The sequence below is a fragment of the Melopsittacus undulatus genome, unplaced genomic scaffold (assembly GCF_012275295.1).
Source record: "Melopsittacus undulatus isolate bMelUnd1 unplaced genomic scaffold, bMelUnd1.mat.Z mat_scaffold_71_arrow_ctg1, whole genome shotgun sequence".
NCBI classification, from domain to species: Eukaryota; Metazoa; Chordata; class Aves; order Psittaciformes; family Psittaculidae; genus Melopsittacus; species Melopsittacus undulatus.
Genome location: NW_022994539.1, coordinates 75,731 through 90,665, shown reverse-complemented (window position 1 = coordinate 90,665; position 14,935 = coordinate 75,731).

The following is a 14,935-nucleotide window of genomic DNA, read 5'->3' as shown; positions in this document are numbered from 1 at the left end:
CTTCACTGACTGCTGTCTACTTCCATGTTCTTGGTAGCTCAATGAAGCGCTTTGATCCCAATTCGGTTTAAAGCGCACGGACTGAGCAGCTTTTCCCCGCAACACTCAGGAAAAACAAGTAACTGACTCAGTTGTGTGGAAGAGTTTTAAAACCCTCAGCTAAGTATCACATAAAGGTACTGTATGAAGGGCCGAGATTTTGAGAGTGGCAACAAATCCCCCCAGCACATCTGGGCAAATCCTTGAAATGCAGAATGACCGCTGGTCGCTCTCCCATAGGCTTGTTTCCTGAGTGGTCTCCTGGGGGGGACTGGCCTCCCTTGGGACTGCAGACAGCCCCTCAGACCTACGTCAGAGCTTGTCATGCAGAACTATATGCATAACATAGCGGAGCTCTTCTGTTCCATTCCATTCCATTCCATCCATTCCATTCCATTCCATTCCATTCCATTCCCTGCACTCCCAACGAGTTGTATAATGATGAGACCGTTATTTACCTGAAATGGCAGGGGGGTTTCAGCACCAAAAACGCTTTCAAAGACACAAGTCAGAAAGGATACAGGTGGAAAGAGTATTTTAACTATTTAGGTGTAAAATTAAGGAAAATAATAAAAGAGTAAAATCAATGCATTTCTAAATACAAATAAAATAACATAAAGACCCCAATAAAATAATGAATAAATAAAAGGAAACGAAAGTTATTTATTTAAACAAAGTTCTTTATTTCAGGTTAGGCTAGCTTAGCTTAGTTAATTTTAATCTAGCTTAGTTTAGGTTCTATTTTCTTTTGATAAATCTGTCAGAGCAGTGCTGTGGTGGTGTGAGAGCAGTGCAAGAAGCCAGCCAGAATGGGCCGGAGAAGACCTGACAGGGGGTGGTGCTCAGTGCTACAGAGGACAGCAGCAAGTCCCGGGGCCACAGTGGGGCCACCCTGGGAGTGCAGAAGGCTGCCTCCCCCCGGATGCGGGGCACGAGGGCCAGCTGCGTGGAGCACGAGCCGCTGCCTTTGGGCTACAGGAGCCCAAAGGAGCCCCATGAAGGGGCTGTGCTCGGCTGCGGAGGAAGGCAAAAAACCCCGGGGACACTTGCTAGTCCACCCTGGGGAGAAAAAAAGCCCTTCCCCCCCCAGCTGCAGGACACGAGGGCCACCTTCGTGGAGCATGAGCACCAGGCCATAACCCAGAGCACCAGGACCAGAGGAGCCCTGCCAAGGGGTCATGCTCAGTGCTCAGAGGAAGGCAAAAAACCCCCGGGGACCAGTGCCAATCTGCCCCGGGGGAAAATTCCTTCCTGACCCCAGCGCTGGCGATCGGCTACTCCCTGAGCATGTGAGCAAGACCGGCTCCTGGTCCACGGGCTGCTTATGCCTCTAAGGGGACAAGGGGACACTGGCACTGCCTTTTCTGCCTCCACCTGGAGCCATCTCAGGGGCTTCCAAGAAGAGCAAAATGCTGCTGGCCTGATCAACCCTAGGGACAAGAACCCTTCCCGTGCCTGGCAGCGGGAGCTGCAAAGCACCGGGTGAGGCCACTGGCCCATCTGTGCATCCTGTTTCCTATGGCTACTGCCGCTATCTCCCCAGAATCTGATGAGGACGGCAAGCCCCCCGAGGACTGAAGCAGGACTTCCATCCATCCATCCATCCATCCATCCATCCATCCATCCATCCCATAAGCTGTGAGTGTGGCCCCTCCAGGAGCTGCAATTGCAGCAGAAGAGCCCCAGCAGCTTCAGGCAGTCTTCCCTTCTCTGCCCCTCCAAGTAATTCCACTGGTGCCTCAAGGAAATTCCTCTCGGCTGCCTGCAGGCTGCCAGCTCTGTCCTGGTGGCAAAGCCGGGCACTCTGGCAGTGGAACACGGGAGGACGCTGCCTTATACTGCCCCAGAGCATTGTGATGCTGCGTTGGCGGGTGGGGCCCTATGACACGGGGGGGGGGGGGGGGGGGGTGGTGACGGGGGTGACGGGGCCCCGCCCCCCAGCCCTGCTCACTGCAGCTCTGCTGCTGCCCCTTCAGCCAGCATGCCTTGGAGAAAGGCCTTTGGGCTGCTGTCCCTGAGGCCGGGCCTAGGCCCAGGGGGCTCTCCCTGCCCATGGTGGCCACAGACTGGGCACCGCTGCGGGCTGTCCCTGTAAATTAATCGCTGTCTTCAGACTGTATCATTGAAGGATTTTATACCGTGTACGGTCATTTGCCTGTGGTGATCCCAGAGGTGAAAGAAAGGGCTTTTGGTTCCCTCTGGGTGAACTCTGCAGAAGCACAGAGAACATACAGGAGTTCCTCACCATTCCTTATCAACACAGCAAGTGGCATTTGCTACTGTGCTGCTTATGGTGAGGTATTTTCTTGGAAAGAAGGATTTAAGAAATCTCTTCTGCGTTTCTTACACAGGGTGTTCAGATACTTGTTTGTGTTTAGTTATCATTCATGTGTCTAGTTTGGGGGGTTACCTCTTGCATTACAACTTGAATGCAACCCTTCACTGACTGCTGTCTACTTCCATGTTCTTGGTAGCTCAATGAAGCGCTTTGATCCCAATTCGGTTTAAAGCGCACGGACTGAGCAGCTTTTCCCCGCAACACTCAGGAAAAACAAGTAACTGACTCAGTTGTGTGGAAGAGTTTTAAAACCCTCAGCTAAGTATCACATAAAGGTACTGTATGAAGGGCCGAGATTTTGAGAGTGGCAACAAATCCCCCCAGCACATCTGGGCAAATCCTTGAAATGCAGAATGACCGCTGGTCGCTCTCCCATAGGCTTGTTTCCTGAGTGGTCTCCTGGGGGGGACTGGCCTCCCTTGGGACTGCAGACAGCCCCTCAGACCTACGTCAGAGCTTGTCATGCAGAACTATATGCATAACATAGCGGAGCTCTTCTGTTCCATTCCATTCCATTCCATTCCATTCCATTCCATTCCATTCCATTCCATTCCATTCCCTGCACTCCCAACGAGTTGTATAATGATGAGACCGTTATTTACCTGAAATGGCAGGGGGGTTTCAGCACCAAAAACGCTTTCAAAGACACAAGTCAGAAAGGATACAGGTGGAAAGAGTATTTTAACTATTTAGGTGTAAAATTAAGGAAAATAATAAAAGAGTAAAATCAATGCATTTCTAAATACAAATAAAATAACATAAAGACCCCAATAAAATAATGAATAAATAAAGGAAACGAAAGTTATTTATTTAAACAAAGTTCTTTATTTCAGGTTAGGCTAGCTTAGCTTAGTTAATTTTAATCTAGCTTAGTTTAGGTTCTATTTTCTTTTGATAAATCTGTCAGAGCAGTGCTGTGGTGGTGTGAGAGCAGTGCAAGAAGCCAGCCAGAATGGGCCGGAGAAGACCTGACAGGGGGTGGTGCTCAGTGCTACAGAGGACAGCAGCAAGTCCCGGGGCCACAGTGGGGCCACCCTGGGAGTGCAGAAGGCTGCCTCCCCCCGGATGCGGGGCACGAGGGCCAGCTGCGTGGAGCACGAGCCGCTGCCTTTGGGCTACAGGAGCCCAAAGGAGCCCCATGAAGGGGCTGTGCTCGGCTGCGGAGGAAGGCAAAAAACCCCGGGGACACTTGCTAGTCCACCCTGGGGAGAAAAAAGCCCTTCCCCCCCCAGCTGCAGGACACGAGGGCCACCTTCGTGGAGCATGAGCACCAGGCCATAACCCAGAGCACCAGGACCAGAGGAGCCCTGCCAAGGGGTCATGCTCAGTGCTCAGAGGAAGGCAAAAAACCCCCGGGGACCAGTGCCAATCTGCCCCGGGGGAAAATTCCTTCCTGACCCCAGCGCTGGCGATCGGCTACTCCCTGAGCATGTGAGCAAGACCGGCTCCTGGTCCACGGGCTGCTTATGCCTCTAAGGGGACAAGGGGACACTGGCACTGCCTTTTCTGCCTCCACCTGGAGCCATCTCAGGGGCTTCCAAGAAGAGCAAAATGCTGCTGGCCTGATCAACCCTAGGGACAAGAACCCTTCCCGTGCCTGGCAGCGGGAGCTGCAAAGCACCGGGTGAGGCCACTGGCCCATCTGTGCATCCTGTTTCCTATGGCTACTGCCGCTATCTCCCCAGAATCTGATGAGGACGGCAAGCCCCCCGAGGACTGAAGCAGGACTTCCATCCATCCATCCATCCATCCATCCATCCATCCATCCATCCATCCCATAAGCTGTGAGTGTGGCCCCTCCAGGAGCTGCAATTGCAGCAGAAGAGCCCCAGCAGCTTCAGGCAGTCTTCCCTTCTCTGCCCCTCCAAGTAATTCCACTGGTGCCTCAAGGAAATTCCTCTCGGCTGCCTGCAGGCTGCCAGCTCTGTCCTGGTGGCAAAGCCGGGCACTCTGGCAGTGGAACACGGGAGGACGCTGCCTTATACTGCCCCAGAGCATTGTGATGCTGCGTTGGCGGGTGGGGCCCTATGACACGGGGGGGGGGGGGGGGGTGGGTGACGGGGGTGACGGGGCCCCGCCCCCCAGCCCTGCTCACTGCAGCTCTGCTGCTGCCCCTTCAGCCAGCATGCCTTGGAGAAAGGCCTTTGGGCTGCTGTCCCTGAGGCCGGGCCTAGGCCCAGGGGGCTCTCCCTGCCCATGGTGGCCACAGACTGGGCACCGCTGCGGGCTGTCCCTGTAAATTAATCGCTGTCTTCAGACTGTATCATTGAAGGATTTTATACCGTGTACGGTCATTTGCCTGTGGTGATCCCAGAGGTGAAAGAAAGGGCTTTTGGTTCCCTCTGGGTGAACTCTGCAGAAGCACAGAGAACATACAGGAGTTCCTCACCATTCCTTATCAACACAGCAAGTGGCATTTGCTACTGTGCTGCTTATGGTGAGGTATTTTCTTGGAAAGAAGGATTTAAGAAATCTCTTCTGCGTTTCTTACACAGGGTGTTCAGATACTTGTTTGTGTTTAGTTATCATTCATGTGTCTAGTTTGGGGGTTACCTCTTGCATTACAACTTGAATGCAACCCTTCACTGACTGCTGTCTACTTCCATGTTCTTGGTAGCTCAATGAAGCGCTTTGATCCCAATTCGGTTTAAAGCGCACGGACTGAGCAGCTTTTCCCCGCAACACTCAGGAAAAACAAGTAACTGACTCAGTTGTGTGGAAGAGTTTTAAAACCCTCAGCTAAGTATCACATAAAGGTACTGTAGGAAGGGCCGAGATTTTGAGAGTGGCAACAAATCCCCCCAGCACATCTGGGCAAATCCTTGAAATGCAGAATGACCGCTGGTCACTCTCCCATAGGCTTGTTTCCTGAGTGGTCTCCTGGGGGGGACTGGCCTCCCTTGGGACTGCAGACAGCCCCTCAGACCTATGTCAGAGCTTGTCATGCAGAACTATATGCATAACATAGCGGAGCTCTTCTGTTCCATTCCATTCCATTCCATTCCATTCCATTCCATTCCATTCCATTCCCTGCACTCCCAACGAGTTGTATAATGATGAGACCGTTATTTACCTGAAATGGCAGGGGGGTTTCAGCACCAAAAACGCTTTCAAAGACACAAGTCAGAAAGGATACAGGTGGAAAGAGTATTTTAACTATTTAGGTGTAAAATTAAGGAAAATAATAAAAGAGTAAAATCAATGCATTTCTAAATACAAATAAAATAACATAAAGACCCCAATAAAATAATGAATAAATAAAAGGAAACGAAAGTTATTTATTTAAACAAAGTTCTTTATTTCAGGTTAGGCTAGCTTAGCTTAGTTAATTTTAATCTAGCTTAGTTTAGGTTCTATTTTCTTTTGATAAATCTGTCAGAGCAGTGCTGTGGTGGTGTGAGAGCAGTGCAAGAAGCCAGCCAGAATGGGCCGGAGAAGACCTGACAGGGGGTGGTGCTCAGTGCTACAGAGGACAGCAGCAAGTCCCGGGGCCACAGTGGGGCCACCCTGGGAGTGCAGAAGGCTGCCTCCCCCCGGATGCGGGGCACGAGGGCCAGCTGCGTGGAGCACGAGCCGCTGCCTTTGGGCTACAGGAGCCCAAAGGAGCCCCATGAAGGGGCTGTGCTCGGCTGCGGAGGAAGGCAAAAAACCCCGGGGACACTTGCTAGTCCACCCTGGGGAGAAAAAAGCCCTTCCCCCCCCAGCTGCAGGACACGAGGGCCACCTTCGTGGAGCATGAGCACCAGGCCATAACCCAGAGCACCAGGACCAGAGGAGCCCTGCCAAGGGGTCATGCTCAGTGCTCAGAGGAAGGCAAAAAACCCCCGGGGACCAGTGCCAATCTGCCCCGGGGGGAAAATTCCTTCCTGACCCCAGCGCTGGCGATCGGCTACTCCCTGAGCATGTGAGCAAGACCGGCTCCTGGTCCACGGGCTGCTTATGCCTCTAAGGGGACAAGGGGACACTGGCACTGCCTTTTCTGCCTCCACCTGGAGCCATCTCAGGGGCTTCCAAGAAGAGCAAAATGCTGCTGGCCTGATCAACCCTAGGGACAAGAACCCTTCCCGTGCCTGGCAGCGGGAGCTGCAAAGCACCGGGTGAGGCCACTGGCCCATCTGTGCATCCTGTTTCCTATGGCTACTGCCGCTATCTCCCCAGAATCTGATGAGGACGGCAAGCCCCCCGAGGACTGAAGCAGGACTTCCATCCATCCATCCATCCATCCATCCATCCATCCATCCATCCCATAAGCTGTGAGTGTGGCCCCTCCAGGAGCTGCAATTGCAGCAGAAGAGCCCCAGCAGCTTCAGGCAGTCTTCCCTTCTCTGCCCCTCCAAGTAATTCCACTGGTGCCTCAAGGAAATTCCTCTCGGCTGCCTGCAGGCTGCCAGCTCTGTCCTGGTGGCAAAGCCGGGCACTCTGGCAGTGGAACACGGGAGGACGCTGCCTTATACTGCCCCAGAGCATTGTGATGCTGCGTTGGCGGGTGGGGCCCTATGACACGGGGGGGGGGGGGGGGGGTGGTGACGGGGGGTGACGGGGCCCCGCCCCCCAGCCCTGCTCACTGCAGCTCTGCTGCTGCCCCTTCAGCCAGCATGCCTTGGAGAAAGGCCTTTGGGCTGCTGTCCCTGAGGCCGGGCCTAGGCCCAGGGGGCTCTCCCTGCCCATGGTGGCCACAGACTGGGCACCGCTGCGGGCTGTCCCTGTAAATTAATCGCTGTCTTCAGACTGTATCATTGAAGGATTTTATACCGTGTACGGTCATTTGCCTGTGGTGATCCCAGAGGTGAAAGAAAGGGCTTTTGGTTCCCTCTGGGTGAACTCTGCAGAAGCACAGAGAACATACAGGAGTTCCTCACCATTCCTTATGTGAAATATACAGGGATGATTCGTGTCAGGAATTTAGGCGTCCTTGTCGCCTTTGCACTTTGTGTGAAACCAGCCCTCCTTTGTGACCGTGATTATCATAAGTGCTCCTGTCAATAAGGAGAAACAAAGGGGATAATCTCCCCTAATCAATTGCTCTGTGTTTCAAAGGGGGCTTCCGTTTAACGGTTTGACTGGCCTAAGGGGGTTAAATAATCAGGAGATACATTTCGTTACAGGATACTGCAAACTTGGGCACTAGGCAAATAACCATATAAGATATAGAACAAAATGTTAAGCTTGTAAGCATTTTTCTGTCAATACATTACTAAGTAAATTCAGCAACGTCTTCACCGGAAAAAGACCCCAGCAAACAAGAAAAGAACAAAGGAAAGGGGCCACGTCGACATTCGGGTAAAGAAGACAACAAGATTAGCTAAAACCCAAATCTGAGAAGTATAAGAGACTGTACTCCAAAGATCCCGGTTGTGCGTTGCTGGTGGAGCGGAGACTCCCCTGCGCACCCAGCGCTGTTTTACTTATTGTCTCTTTTAAATTTCTAATCAATTGTAAATAAAATCGATTGGGACAAAACCCGGTTTGCAGTAAATCTTTGTAACACTTATCAACACAGCAAGTGGCATTTGCTACTGTGCTGCTTATGGTGAGGTATTTTCTTGGAAAGAAGGATTTAAGAAATCTCTTCTGCGTTTCTTACACAGGGTGTTCAGATACTGTTTGTGTTTAGTTATCATTCATGTGTCTAGTTTGGGGGGTTACCTCTTGCATTACAACTTGAATGCAACCCTTCACTGACTGCTGTCTACTTCCATGTTCTTGGTAGCTCAATGAAGCGCTTTGATCCCAATTCGGTTTAAAGCGCACGGACTGAGCAGCTTTTCCCCGCAACACTCAGGAAAAACAAGTAACTGACTCAGTTGTGTGGAAGAGTTTAAAAACCCTCAGCTAAGTATCACATAAAGGTACTGTATGAAGGGCCGAGATTTTGAGAGTGGCAACAAATCCCCCCAGCACATCTGGGCAAATCCTTGAAATGCAGAATGACCGCTGGTCACTCTCCCATAGGCTTGTTTCCTGAGTGGTCTCCTGGGGGGGACTGGCCTCCCTTGGGACTGCAGACAGCCCCTCAGACCTACGTCAGAGCTTGTCATGCAGAACTATATGCATAACATAGCGGAGCTCTTCTGTTCCATCCTCCATTCCATTCCATTCCATTCCATTCCATTCCCTGCACTCCCCACGAGTTGTATAATGATGAGACCGTTATTTACCTGAAATGGCAGGGGGGTTTCAGCACCAAAAACGCTTTCAAAGACACAAGTCAGAAAGGATACAGGTGGAAAGAGTATTTAACTATTTAGGTGTAAAATTAAGGAAAATAATAAAAGAGTAAAATCAATGCATTTCTAAATACAAATAAAATAACATAAAGACCCCAATAAAATAATGAATAAATAAAAGGAAACGAAAGTTATTTATTTAAACAAAGTTCTTTATTTCAGGTTAGGCTAGCTTAGCTTAGTTAATTTTAATCTAGCTTAGTTTAGGTTCTATTTTTCTTTTGATAAATCTGTCAGAGCAGTGCTGTGGTGGTGTGAGAGCAGTGCAAGAAGCCAGCCAGAATGGGCCGGAGAAGACCTGACAGGGGGTGGTGCTCAGTGCTACAGAGGACAGCAGCAAGTCCCGGGGCCACAGTGGGGCCACCCTGGGAGTGCAGAAGGCTGCCTCCCCCCGGATGCGGGGCACGAGGGCCAGCTGCGTGGAGCACGAGCCGCTGCCTTTGGGCTACAGGAGCCCAAAGGAGCCCCATGAAGGGGCTGTGCTCGGCTGCGGAGGAAGGCAAAAAAACCCCGGGGACACTTGCTAGTCCACCCTGGGGAGAAAAAAGCCCTTCCCCCCCCAGCTGCAGGACACGAGGGCCACCTTCGTGGAGCATGAGCACCAGGCCATAACCCAGAGCACCAGGACCAGAGGAGCCCTGCCAAGGGGTCATGCTCAGTGCTCAGAGGAAGGCAAAAAACCCCCGGGGACCAGTGCCAATCTGCCCCGGGGGAAAATTCCTTCCTGACCCCAGCGCTGGCGATCGGCTACTCCCTGAGCATGTGAGCAAGACCGGCTCCTGGTCCACGGGCTGCTTATGCCTCTAAGGGGACAAGGGGACACTGGCACTGCCTTTTCTGCCTCCACCTGGAGCCATCTCAGGGGCTTCCAAGAAGAGCAAAATGCTGCTGGCCTGATCAACCCTAGGGACAAGAACCCTTCCCGTGCCTGGCAGCGGGAGCTGCAAAGCACCGGGTGAGGCCACTGGCCCATCTGTGCATCCTGTTTCCTATGGCTACTGCCGCTATCTCCCCAGAATCTGATGAGGACGGCAAGCCCCCCGAGGACTGAAGCAGGACTTCTATCCATCCATCCATCCATCCATCCATCCATCCCATAAGCTGTGAGTGTGGCCCCTCCAGGAGCTGCAATTGCAGCAGAAGAGCCCCAGCAGCTTCAGGCAGTCTTCCCTTCTCTGCCCCTCCAAGTAATTCCACTGGTGCCTCAAGGAAATTCCTCTCGGCTGCCTGCAGGCTGCCAGCTCTGTCCTGGTGGCAAAGCCGGGCACTCTGGCAGTGGAACACGGGAGGACGCTGCCTTATACTGCCCCAGAGCATTGTGATGCTGCGTTGGCGGGTGGGGCCCCTATGACACGGGGGGGGGGGGGGGGGGTGGTGACGGGGGTGACGGGGCCCCGCCCCCCAGCCCTGCTCACTGCAGCTCTGCTGCTGCCCCTTCAGCCAGCATGCCTTGGAGAAAGGCCTTTGGGCTGCTGTCCCTGAGGCCGGGGCCTAGGCCCAGGGGGCTCTCCCTGCCCATGGTGGCCACAGACTGGGCACCGCTGCGGGCTGTCCCTGTAAATTAATCGCTGTCTTCAGACTGTATCATTGAAGGATTTTATACCGTGTACGGTCATTTGCCTGTGGTGATCCCAGAGGTGAAAGAAAGGGCTTTTGGTTCCCTCTGGGTGAACTCTGCAGAAGCACAGAGAACATACAGGAGTTCCTCACCATTCCTTATGTGAAATATACAGGGATGATTCGTGTCAGGAATTTAGGCGTCCTTGTCGCCTTTGCACTTTGTGTGAAACCAGCCCTCCTTTGTGACCGTGATTATCATAAGTGCTACTGTCAATAAGGAGAAACAAAGGGGATAATCTCCACTAATCAATTGCTCTTTTTTTCAAAGGGGGCTTCCGTTTAACGGTTTGACTGGCCTAAGGGGGTTAAATAATCAGGAGATACATTTCGTTACAGGATACTGCAAACTTGGGCACTAGGCAAATAACCATATAAGATATAGAACAAAATGTTAAGCTTGTAAGCATTTTTCTGTCAATACATTACTAAGTAAATTCAGCAACGTCTTCACCGGAAAAAGACCCCAGCAAACAAGAAAAGAACAAAGGAAAGGGGCCACGTCGACATTCGGGTAAAGAAGACAACAAGATTGGCTAAAACCCAAATCTGAGAAGTATAAGAGACTGTACTCCAAAGATCCCGGTTGTGCGTTGCTGGTGGAGCGGAGACTCCCCTGCGCACCCAGCGCTGTTTTACTTATTGTCTCTTTTAAATTTCTAATCAATTGTAAATAAAATCGATTGGGACAAAACCCGGTTTGCAGTAAATCTTTGTAACACTTATCAACACAGCAAGTGGCATTTGCTACTGTGCTGCTTATGGTGAGGTATTTTCTTGGAAAGAAGGATTTAAGAAATCTCTTCTGCGTTTCTTACACAGGGTGTTCAGATACTTGTTTGTGTTTAGTTATCATTCATGTGTCTAGTTTGGGGGGTTACCTCTTGCATTACAACTTGAATGCAACCCTTCACTGACTGCTGTCTACTTCCATGTTCTTGGTAGCTCAATGAAGCGCTTTGATCCCAATTCGGTTTAAAGCGCACGGACTGAGCAGCTTTTCCCCGCAACACTCAGGAAAAACAAGTAACTGACTCAGTTGTGTGGAAGAGTTTTAAAACCCTCAGCTAAGTATCACATAAAGGTACTGTATGAAGGGCCGAGATTTTGAGAGTGGCAACAAATCCCCCCAGCACATCTGGGCAAATCCTTGAAATGCAGAATGACCGCTGGTCGCTCTCCCATAGGCTTGTTTCCTGAGTGGTCTCCTGGGGGGGACTGGCCTCCCTTGGGACTGCAGACAGCCCCTCAGACCTACGTCAGAGCTTGTCATGCAGAACTATATGCATAACATAGCGGAGCTCTTCTGTTCTTCCATTCCATTCATTCCATTCCATTCCATTCCATTCCATTCCATTCCCTGCACTCCCAACGAGTTGTATAATGATGAGACCGTTATTTACCTGAAATGGCAGGGGGGTTTCAGCACCAAAAACGCTTTCAAAGACACAAGTCAGAAAGGATACAGGTGGAAAGAGTATTTTAACTATTTAGGTGTAAAATTAAGGAAAATAATAAAAGAGTAAAATCAATGCATTTCTAAATACAAATAAAATAACATAAAGACCCCAATAAAATAATGAATAAATAAAAGGAAACGAAAGTTATTTATTTAAACAAAGTTCTTTATTTCAGGTTAGGCTAGCTTAGCTTAGTTAATTTTAATCTAGCTTAGTTTAGGTTCTATTTTCTTTTGATAAATCTGTCAGAGCAGTGCTGTGGTGGTGTGAGAGCAGTGCAAGAAGCCAGCCAGAATGGGCCGGAGAAGACCTGACAGGGGGTGGTGCTCAGTGCTACAGAGGACAGCAGCAAGTCCCGGGGCCACAGTGGGGCCACCCTGGGAGTGCAGAAGGCTGCCTCCCCCCGGATGCGGGGCACGAGGGCCAGCTGCGTGGAGCACGAGCCGCTGCCTTTGGGCTACAGGAGCCCAAAGGAGCCCCATGAAGGGGCTGTGCTCGGCTGCGGAGGAAGGCAAAAAACCCCGGGGACACTTGCTAGTCCACCCTGGGGAGAAAAAAGCCCTTCCCCCCCCAGCTGCAGGACACGAGGGCCACCTTCGTGGAGCATGAGCACCAGGCCATAACCCAGAGCACCAGGACCAGAGGAGCCCTGCCAAGGGGTCATGCCCAGTGCTCAGAGGAAGGCAAAAAACCCCCGGGGACCAGTGCCAATCTGCCCCGGGGGAAAATTCCTTCCTGACCCCAGCGCTGGCGATCGGCTACTCCCTGAGCATGTGAGCAAGACCGGCTCCTGGTCCACGGGCTGCTTATGCCTCTAAGGGGACAAGGGGACACTGGCACTGCCTTTTCTGCCTCCACCTGGAGCCATCTCAGGGGCTTCCAAGAAGAGCAAAATGCTGCTGGCCTGATCAACCCTAGGGACAAGAACCCTTCCCGTGCCTGGCAGCGGGAGCTGCAAAGCACCGGGTGAGGCCACTGGCCCATCTGTGCATCCTGTTTCCTATGGCTACTGCCGCTATCTCCCCAGAATCTGATGAGGACGGCAAGCCCCCCGAGGACTGAAGCAGGACTTCCATCCATCCATCCATCCATCCATCCATCCATCCATCCCATAAGCTGTGAGTGTGGCCCCTCCAGGAGCTGCAATTGCAGCAGAAGAGCCCCAGCAGCTTCAGGCAGTCTTCCCTTCTCTGCCCCTCCAAGTAATTCCACTGGTGCCTCAAGGAAATTCCTCTCGGCTGCCTGCAGGCTGCCAGCTCTGTCCTGGTGGCAAAGCCGGGCACTCTGGCAGTGGAACACGGGAGGACGCTGCCTTATACTGCCCCAGAGCATTGTGATGCTGCGTTGGCGGGTGGGGCCCTATGACACGGGGGGGGGGGGGGGGTGGGGGGGTGACGGGGGTGACGGGGCCCCGCCCCCCAGCCCTGCTCACTGCAGCTCTGCTGCTGCCCCTTCAGCCAGCATGCCTTGGAGAAAGGCCTTTGGGCTGCTGTCCCTGAGGCCGGGCCTAGGCCCAGGGGGCTCTCCCTGCCCATGGTGGCCACAGACTGGGCACCGCTGCGGGCTGTCCCTGTAAATTAATCGCTGTCTTCAGACTGTATCATTGAAGGATTTTATACCGTGTACGGTCATTTGCCTGTGGTGATCCCAGAGGTGAAAGAAAGGGCTTTTGGTTCCCTCTGGGTGAACTCTGCAGAAGCACAGAGAACATACAGGAGTTCCTCACCATTCCTTATGTGAAATATACAGGGATGATTCGTGTCAGGAATTTAGGCGTCCTTGTCGCCTTTGCACTTTGTGTGAAACCAGCCCTCCTTTGTGACCGTGATTATCATAAGTGCTCCTGTCAATAAGGAGAAACAAAGGGGATAATCTCCCCTAATCAATTGCTCTGTGTTTCAAAGGGGGCTTCCGTTTAACGGTTTGACTGGCCTAAGGGGGTTAAATAATCAGGAGATACATTTCGTTACAGGATACTGCAAACTTGGGCACTAGGCAAATAACCATATAAGATAGAACAAAATGTTAAGCTTGTAAGCATTTTTCTGTCAATACATTACTAAGTAAATTCAGCAACGTCTTCACCGGAAAAAGACCCCAGCAAACAAGAAAGAACAAAGGAAAGGGGCCACGTCGACATTCGGGTAAAGAAGACAACAAGATTGGCTAAAACCCAAATCTGAGAAGTATAAGAGACTGTACTCCAAAGATCCCGGTTGTGCGTTGCTGGTGGAGCGGAGACTCCCCTGCGCACCCAGCGCTGTTTTACTTATTGTCTCTTTTAAATTTCTAATCAATTGTAAATAAAATCGATTGGGACAAAACCCGGTTTGCAGTAAATCTTTGTAACACTTATCAACACAGCAAGTGGCATTTGCTACTGTGCTGCTTATGGTGAGGTATTTTCTTGGAAAGAAGGATTTAAGAAATCTCTTCTGCGTTTCTTACACAGGGTGTTCAGATACTTGTTTGTGTTTAGTTATCATTCATGTGTCTAGTTTGGGGGGTTACCTCTTGCATTACAACTTGAATGCAACCCTTCACTGACTGCTGTCTACTTCCATGTTCTTGGTAGCTCAATGAAGCGCTTTGATCCCAATTCGGTTTAAAGCGCACGGACTGAGCAGCTTTTCCCCGCAACACTCAGGAAAAACAAGTAACTGACTCAGTTGTGTGGAAGAGTTTTAAAACCCTCAGCTAAGTATCACATAAAGGTACTGTATGAAGGGCCGAGATTTTGAGAGTGGCAACAAATCCCCCCAGCACATCTGGGCAAATCCTTGAAATGCAGAATGACCGCTGGTCGCTCTCCCATAGGCTTGTTTCCTGAGTGGTCTCCTCCTGGGGGACTGGCCTCCCTTGGGACTGCAGACAGCCCCTCAGACCTACGTCAGAGCTTGTCATGCAGAACTATATGCATAACATAGCGGAGCTCTTCTGTTCCATTCCATTCCATTCCATTCCATTCCATTCCATTCCATTCCTTCCCTGCACTCCCAACGAGTTGTATAATGATGAGACCGTTATTTACCTGAAATGGCAGGGGGGTTTCAGCACCAAAAACGCTTTCAAAGACACAAGTCAGAAAGGATACAGGTGGAAAGAGTATTTTAACTATTTAGGTGTAAAATTAAGGAAAATAATAAAAGAGTAAAATCAATGCATTTCTAAATACAAATAAAATAACATAAAGACCCCAATAAAATAATGAATAAATAAAAGGAAACGAAAGTTATTTATTTAAACAAAGTTCT